Here is an 8,518-nt window from a genome sequence, read left to right on the forward strand (position 1 = left end):
GCTGTCACCTATGCCTCCCGTAACTGTCAAGCCTCCCCTGGCACCGCGTAACTGGCTTGTCAGCTTTAATCACCATCAATCAGCCATGCCTCCATGGCCATAGTATCATTGTTGATGCTCCTGCATGCCAGTGCTGTTCTGGGTCACTTGATTTATATGTTGCCAAGGGAACCCCAAAATATCAACACAAACTCCTCCAACATGTGCTACTGACGTAGTAGCCACCTGTCTGCTGTGTTGCCAATGGTACCCCACAAGTGCACTCTGAGCTCCTCAAGCCTGCTCAGCCACCTCTGGCAGCCCTTGGAACCAGTGCTAAATCCATTCTGGTCCATGTATCCTCAAAGTTGCCCATGGTATCGCAAAGGTCAACTCTGCGCTCCTCGAGCGTATGCTAGTGCCGTACTGGGCGACTTGTCGAACTAACCACATTTGCTCTATCACAATTAGTAACCAGGCCGCCCTGACCCCAGGCTCCATCTCACCGGCCTGTATTTGACAGCCCCCAACCTGGGTCCAGCTGTATTTGACAGCCCCCAACCTGGGTCCAGCTGTATTTGACAGCCCCAACCTGGGTCCAGCTGTATTTGACAGCCTCCAACCTGGGTCCAGCTGTATTTGACAGCCCCCAACCAGGGTCCAGCTGTATTTGACAGCCCCCAACCTGGGTCCAGCTGTCTGCTCTCTTGCCCCAAATCACCGAATCGCCTATGATCCCCCATTGTGTTTTGCTGTATCATAACCAGACATCTGAGGCCACAGGACAGATCTCAATGTCCTCATAAGTCAGTTCTAAAATGTGTCCAGCTATCTGCTCTTGCGCTCCCATGTACCCAACACCCACCTGATCCCAATCTTGGTGGCTGTATCACTATGTAAACAAAACTCGCTGGGCACTGAATCCATCGTAATGGCTCTGATGTCAAAAGTTACCCCTAAGACCCACCTGAACGCCCCAAGATATCCAGGCTTCCAGCCAAGACATGCCACCCCACAATGAACACTTTTCCCCAGCGACATGTTACCTCAAAATGCCCCGTTGCCCATGACATTCCCGTTGGAAAAAATGTAGCCGCACCAGGCCCCCTGCCCCCAGTGCACCTTCCAAGCGAGCCACCCCCTGCTTAATAATCTTGGATGAAAAACCACTATTAACCTTTACATTCTGGAGAGTCCACCAAGCATGAGCCGTGTCCCTTGGCCATTAACGTAATTTTGTGGTACTATACCTCCACAATCCAAAGTATTAAAAGATCCAAATTACTAGGTGTATTAGAAGCAGTTCCCATACGCCTGCCTGTGTTGATATGTCCCTGCCGCCGTTTGCCCAAACATTGCTAAAAGAAAGTGTACCCCCGGGGCCTGTAGACCTGCCTAACTACCTACAAAATACCTGGTGCCCTTCGGTATAAAGGCTCCTGCCCACACCACCAGTATCAGCTTTTCTCTTTAATTTCCAGCTTACACATCTAACCACATCCATGGGCCCTTCCCTTAGTGTAAACGTATGCTCTCTAGCGCAGCACTTGCCTACCCCCGTACCTTAACACCATCTTGAACTCTCATGCCAGAGCTCATTCCTCAATTACACCCGACACCCAAATTATGCTGCTGCCCTTTTACCTGGTGCCAAAACCGGTGTCCATGCTGGAGCCCGCCCTTTGTCCCCTTTGTTCACCTCCTGTTGGGCTCCCCACGGCTCTTCTGATGCAACTGACCTCTCTGTCCGCTTGCCCGATGAAAGATCCTGGAAAATGTCATGAACAAATGGTGAGATCCCCCCGTGCCTCCAAATTATCATCTAATAACTACCCCCTCATAGACCAGATCGTGATATTCCATGTGTCCGCCCTCATACGAGGCAGCATTTCCCGCATACCCTCCTGCTCAACTGCACATCCTCATCATACTCTGACAGCATCCACAGGTACCGGAATCCTATGTTTTGAACCTGTGACCCAAAAACAGCACACCACTTACATTTGTGCCAAAGCTCCCTCCAAAAGCGCTCCACCTTTATCAATATACCCTTGCACCCTATTGAAAGCCATACTGTAACCTTCCAGCCAAACTATATCCTAAAAGTGTGTTTTTTGTTTCCACGAGGGGAAGTACTGTCCCCCTTGGCCCGGTGCACCACTGAAACTGTACGGGGCCTATGTGAGGCAGTACCATACGCTAAAAGCAGTTTTCTGAGTCGCTTGCCGCCAGGGGGAGTTCTATCCACCTTTGCCTGGTGCATTGCCGAAGCCGCACAGGGCCTACGTGGGGCAGTGATCTTGTGATTCAGGTGCACCGCTGAAGCCGTACAGGGCCTATGTGGGGCAGTGATCTTGTGTTCCAGGTGCACTGCCGAAGCCGTACGGGGCCTACGTGGGGCAGTGATCTTGTGGTCCAGGTGCACCGTCGAAGCCGTACGGGGCCTTCTTGGGGCAGTGATCTTGTGGTCCATCACCGTCCAGTCGATTTCCGCCAGGGGGAGTACTGTCCCCCTTGACCTGGTGCACCGCCGAAGCCATACGGGGCCTACGTGTGGCAGTGATCTTGTGGTCCCACGATGCTCCAGCCTGGCCGAACTGGGCCCAGCCTTCTCTTCACCACGGGGTGTCTGGAAAGCTGAAAAAGTGATCCCGCCGCAAATATATGGTCGGGTGTGCTGGTCCCTGCCTGTATCCTAATCTGCCATCCGAAAGTACCCGGGGCCTGAACCCAGCTGACTAACCCTACAGAAGTGGGAGAGGGAAAGCTGCTCCACTCTGAGAAAAAGATAATGAGCTGACCCCTTCACAAGTAATGGTCAGAATAAGGAGATAAGCGTGACATGCTGACCCATCATTGTGGCCGCACTCTGCCAGCCAAGAAGTTAAAGAAAAAAGGGGGGGTCAGCGAAACCTTCAGCCCCCCAACCGAAAAGCCCCTGCCTCCGCTTGCTGTAGCTCACCAAGGTTTAATCGCAAAAAGAAGGGGGGAAATCAAGTGTTAAACGACCATTGGGCTCTAAGGGGTCCAGCCCCCCCCTTCTATCGCGTGTGTCATCCCTGGCCAAGGAGCCGCCCGGGACCATGCACAGCTGCCCCCAAATACCGCCCTGGTCCTAAAAAGACCATACTTGTAATGAGGCATTGGTGCTTTTCAGCCCCTCTAAAAAAACCCTGACTAAAAACTCTGAAGAATGATGGCAGAATAAACCCCCCTCCCACCCCCAAAAGTTTGGGAGCCCCCGCACAAAATTGTTGCTAGAGATGTGCCTCTCAAAAACCAAACTCAGGCCGCACCCCTTCTACCCCCGAACGGGAAATCCTCTCTCCACCCCCCATACCCAGAGATGTAAACACAGCCATATTCTCCTAATGAGGGGCCTGCGCCCACATACCCCCATCAGGTTCGCCCTCCAGAGACGGGAGCCACCTGAGTCTCACCTGCGGTCACGTACCGACGAGTTTACCCGCAAGCCGTCGCAGCGCCTAAGCGCGCCTTCATACGGAGTTCTCCTGCGTCACAGGCAAGCTGCCACAGCGAGGAGCCTCTCCTCCCTGTGGAGTTCCCCTTCTTCACTGACACCCGGCAAATGTCATGCTGCTCTAAGGGATTCTAAATCTAGCAACCAAGCAGTGCCAACTAGAGGGAGCCAGTATATGACAGAGGGAGTAAAAAGGAAAAGACCTTTACTTAATTAAATTAGAAAGTAAAAAATTCCTCACAGGCTATGACCAGCCACCGGGAATACTATCAAATGGTGGCTGGAAACACAAACTGGAGACCTAAATATCCCTTGGGCTATAAAATAGCCCAAAAAGCCCAACAAGCCCAAAGGGGGCGGAGCAGAGGACCGCGCCGCTCCCATTCCCCAAACATCCCAGGGGGCAGACCTCCCTACGCTCGGCTGCCCCCAAAGACCCCCTTGCGTAGACAAGGCGAAGAGACCTGCCACGACCCTGGAAGGTCGTGGCTCTCACAGGTGCGTGGGCGTCTGTGAGAGTATTGGAGGTGAGGGGGAGGGAATGGGAGAAACAGGGAGGGCAGCAGAGGAACACGCTGACTGCGAGAAGCAAGCTGAGCGCTTTATCGTGTGCACCAGATTAGAGTGTGCACATTTTTTTGTTAAAGCCCTTATCACTGCTATCACTGCTCCCTCCGTCCTCACCTTTTGGAAATCGGACCTTTACACTTTCAAAGCACCAGTTTGTTTTCTTTTAGTGTTGGTGGTCCCACACGCCCTGCCCCACATTATATTAGCAATATTAATAGGAAACTTACCTGAACCCCTTTTTCTTCCGAGGGAAACTGTAGGCTAAGAGGACACCACATTCGGAAAAGCACCACAGAAGACCCTGCAAAAGAGAGACAAAGGGAGGAAAAGGACATTAAGACTGCCTCATTTTCTTTCTATGTACATTCTGTGTACATCTTCACCACTGATTAAAGAACAGCACATACAAAATTACAGAGTGAATAAGTCTTTTACTGGCCCCATTACTATATATTTTCACATGTACAAAACCAGCGAACTTCCCAAGTTATAGTTAGCACTGGTAGCTATAACTTGTGCCCTAAGGTAACTATAACTTGTGCTCTCGCCATGCACTGCTAATGCCCCACAAATGGCATCACTAATGACATCTTCTATGACATTATTGATAATATAACTGTAACATTTGCAATTAAAATATTGATGGGAAAAACGTTCATTGTGGGAGCACAAGTTATGTCTCCAGGACATTGCTTTGATCAGACACTGGGGTTAGGGTCAATGGACCAATCCATAGCATAGGGAGGAAGCCCTATATGCCCCCCCCCCCTCTGCTATGATCAGGAATGATATGACTGTTCATTCACATCCCATGGACAAGATTAATAAACAAGGAAAAAACATAACTTGGTTTTACAGGACTGTGAGTATCATGATTATTGACCTGGCTGGGTGTCTCATATTACCTACTGGCGGTCGCCAGTAGGTAGTTATAGTTAGGATCTAGCTACCATAGGAAATCCGCAACATTCTATTGGGAATAACTTTGGCGCCTGTTGAGGAATTTGCGTGTAATTTTCCAACATTTTGGCCAGCTCCGCTCTGCTCTTTCCCTTAAAGTTTCGGGGTGATTCGTGAAGTGGGGGCTGAGAAAAAAGGGGGGTCCCAAAACATGTTTCCCCATGTTAATTTCCATAGGACGGTCTGACAAGTCTACAGCCCGAACCGCTGAATGGAATTACGCCAAACTTGGCAAAATTGTAGGGACTGGTACGCAGATGTGCCTTTGCTATATTTGGTGAAAATTGCTCCAGTGTTTTTTTTGAAAATTAACTTAAAAAACACATATATATATCTATAGGCGCGCTCCGAGCGCTCACCGGTATGCGTACCGGGGAGCGCACCCGGCGCACTATGGGAGTGCGCGAGGGGAAAGCTGATTGGCTGTCGGGTGTCTCTCAACATTCTAAACAGTCCGGAGAGTCTGCCATCTTGTGTCTCGGTAGAATCGAGACACAAGAGGTGAAAAAAAGGGGGAAATAATTAAAAGGGGGCAGGGTAGACACCCCTTGACCCCCTAGGTTTTTTGAGGTGGGCCTAGAAGGACCCTGAAGGGCAAAAAAACTATTTATTTTTTTTGAAATTTTCGCGGGTAAGCGCTGGGTGCGTTCTCAGGTGCGCTCACCGGTACGCGCACCCAGAGCGTACCACAGGGAAAAACATTGAAAGAAAATAGTGTAAAATAAGAATTTGGAGTGCTTAGAGGTAGGGCAGCTCTAAAAAGAGCTGTTGTGTTATGTGAGTGATTTAAGAACCTTCAAGTAGGTACCGATGCAGAGTCTAAAATTCACTTCAATACAATCATTTCGCTACTACTTCATAAATTAGAAATAAAAATGAATAATATGTCAACTAATTTTGAATTTGTAAATATTAATTTATTGTTCAGAATTTTCATAATTTAATAGAACTTGTAGCAAGTCCTCATCTGGAATTTCCTCTTCAATCATATGATAAGGAATGTCCTCATTAAAAGTGTGCCATGATCATTCTATTTTATCCAAACATTCGATTAATTCTTCGTCAAGAGATTCATCCCAAAAATTATCCGTGTCATCTTTAATTTCAATAAATATCGTGGAAATTTCAAAAGAAATTTTCTTGGTCTCCTCATTTGGATTCATTTTAATTTCAAATGTCTTGCAGTAAATTGCAGAAAAAAGTATTTACTTTCAATTATAGTTTTTAGTAATACATAACATAAAAGTAGCTTAATCAAGTATTTAGTTCTTTAAAATTAATTGGGCAGTGTATAGTTTCAGACAGGAACTAGAAATATAAAGCACTGCATGTGATGAAGCCAATCTTAAACAATAATTATAACAGAAGGGCTGTAAATAACTAATAGAAAACATTTTCCAAATTATCTTAAAGTGTACAACATTGTTCACCTTACAAATTAACAACTCACCTTTTTGAAAGTAGAAGAGTTAGTACTGTGATATTCTAAGTCCAGCAATTGAGCACCCAAATTTTCTCTCAAAAGTACCTCAGACAGGGGTATCACAAAATGGCCGTGTTTTCCTCTCATTTAAGATATATACATAACCAATCAAACTTCATCACACACAAATTCCAAACTAAAGTAATATTTTGATTGGTTCTAAATTTCAATACTTTCAAATGTGTTTTCCCCATGCAATTTTCCATAGGACATTTAGACACGGCTACAGCCTGAACGGATGAATGGAATTACACCAGAGTTGGCAAAATAATAGGTACTGGTATGTAGTAGGGCCTTTTCTATATTTCTTTGAAATTGCTCCCGTGGTTTTTATGAAAGGCAACTTCAAAAAAACATATATATCAATAGGCGCGCTACGAGCGCTCACAGGTACGCGTACCGGGGAGCGCACCCATCCTGCTACGGGAGTGCGCGAGCGGAAAGCTGATTGGCTGTATGATGTCTGTCAACATTCTTAACAGTCCGGACAGTCCGCCATCTTGTGTCTCGGGAACATAGAGACACCTGAGGTAAAAAAAAAAGGGGGAAATGATTAAAAGGGGGCAGGGTAGACACCCCCTGACCCCCTAGGTTTTTAGAGGGAGGCTTAGAAGGACCCTGAAGGGCCCAAAAATTATTTTTTTTAAAGTTTTCACAGGGTAAGCGCTAGGTGCGTTCTCAGGTGCGCTCTCCGGTACGCGCACCCTGAGCGCACCACGGGGAAAAACAGTGTAAAAAAATAGAGTAAAAAAATATTGTAGAGTGCTTAGAGATAAGTTAGCTCTGAAAAGAGCTGTTGTGTTATGTGGGTGTTTTTTGTACCTACAAGTAGGTACCAATGCAGAGTCTCAAATTCAAGAGGAAGACTCTATTCCCCTCATCTGTAAAATGAACACCATCTCTCCTATAGATGCCTTGCATGTTGTAACGCAAGTTGTTGTGGTAAATGGAACCCATACCATATCTCTGAGGAAAGCAGAAACATATTTATTTACATGTTTCCTTGCTTTCTCTATCTGTGGACAAAATTGGTTGGACCAGTTCCATTTTTGCCTTTGGCATATATTAGAAAATACCAAGGCAGTTTTTGGAAAAATTGACATCAATTGCCCAAAGATGTCCTTTAAAAGCATTTCCAGACCTACCCCAGTCAAAGTGCCTAGGTCATTTCCACCACAGTGCACAATTATAAGGTCAGGGTGTGGAAGATGCATAAAGGATTTTACCAATGGTATCAATTGGTGACATCTCAATCCTTTCTGTCCAATCCACACAATGTCCACATTTGGTAAATCAAGGTTGTAAATACCTCTGTTGCTTGCAAATTTTTCACTCCAGAAGACATAGCTATGACCCACAAACCAGACTTTTGGCATCTTGAAGGTAGATGTGCTTCTAGTCAGATGAGTTGTGGAAATGAAATGGCAGTTTGATTATGAAAAAAAGTGGTTGAGATTCAGTGCACTTGAAAAACCAGAAATGATTGGTGTTTCTTAAAAATCTCACCTGAATATTAGGGTGCATGCTTTTTTTGTAAAAAGTCATTTCAATGGTTGAGAAAAAGTCATTTAAAGAAACATTGCACTTGATTAGCTAGTACATTGAGAGGTCAAACACCCTTGATGGATTCTTTTGCAACATAGTATGATGAACTTGTGAACTGTGTGCTGGGTTAGGAGGGAGTTACCATGGTTACAGGGTGAATGAGCACTGGGAGGATGGGTGAATGTTAAGTGAGTTTCAAAGTCTTGAAATGTACAACCAATTAAAATGTGCAGTTTGGTTTTGAATTTGTGTGGGTACAATTTCGATTGGTTATGTACAAGAATATGGGTCTGAAATGAGAAAGAATCTGTGCCATTATTCTGAGGCTCAAGTGAAAGAAGCATTATTCAGAGATTCTGCTTAAGAATATCTGTTGAGTGTGACTGACACTGTTCTATATCTTCCAAAGCATTTTTAAAGGTGAGTAATGATTCTTTTAAAAAAGATAGAGAGCTGTATGCACTATGGGGAAGATTAATAAGCATATTGTGCTTCTTTAT

This window comes from Lissotriton helveticus, chromosome 8 (genome assembly GCF_964261635.1).
Source record: "Lissotriton helveticus chromosome 8, aLisHel1.1, whole genome shotgun sequence".
NCBI classification, from domain to species: Eukaryota; Metazoa; Chordata; class Amphibia; order Caudata; family Salamandridae; genus Lissotriton; species Lissotriton helveticus.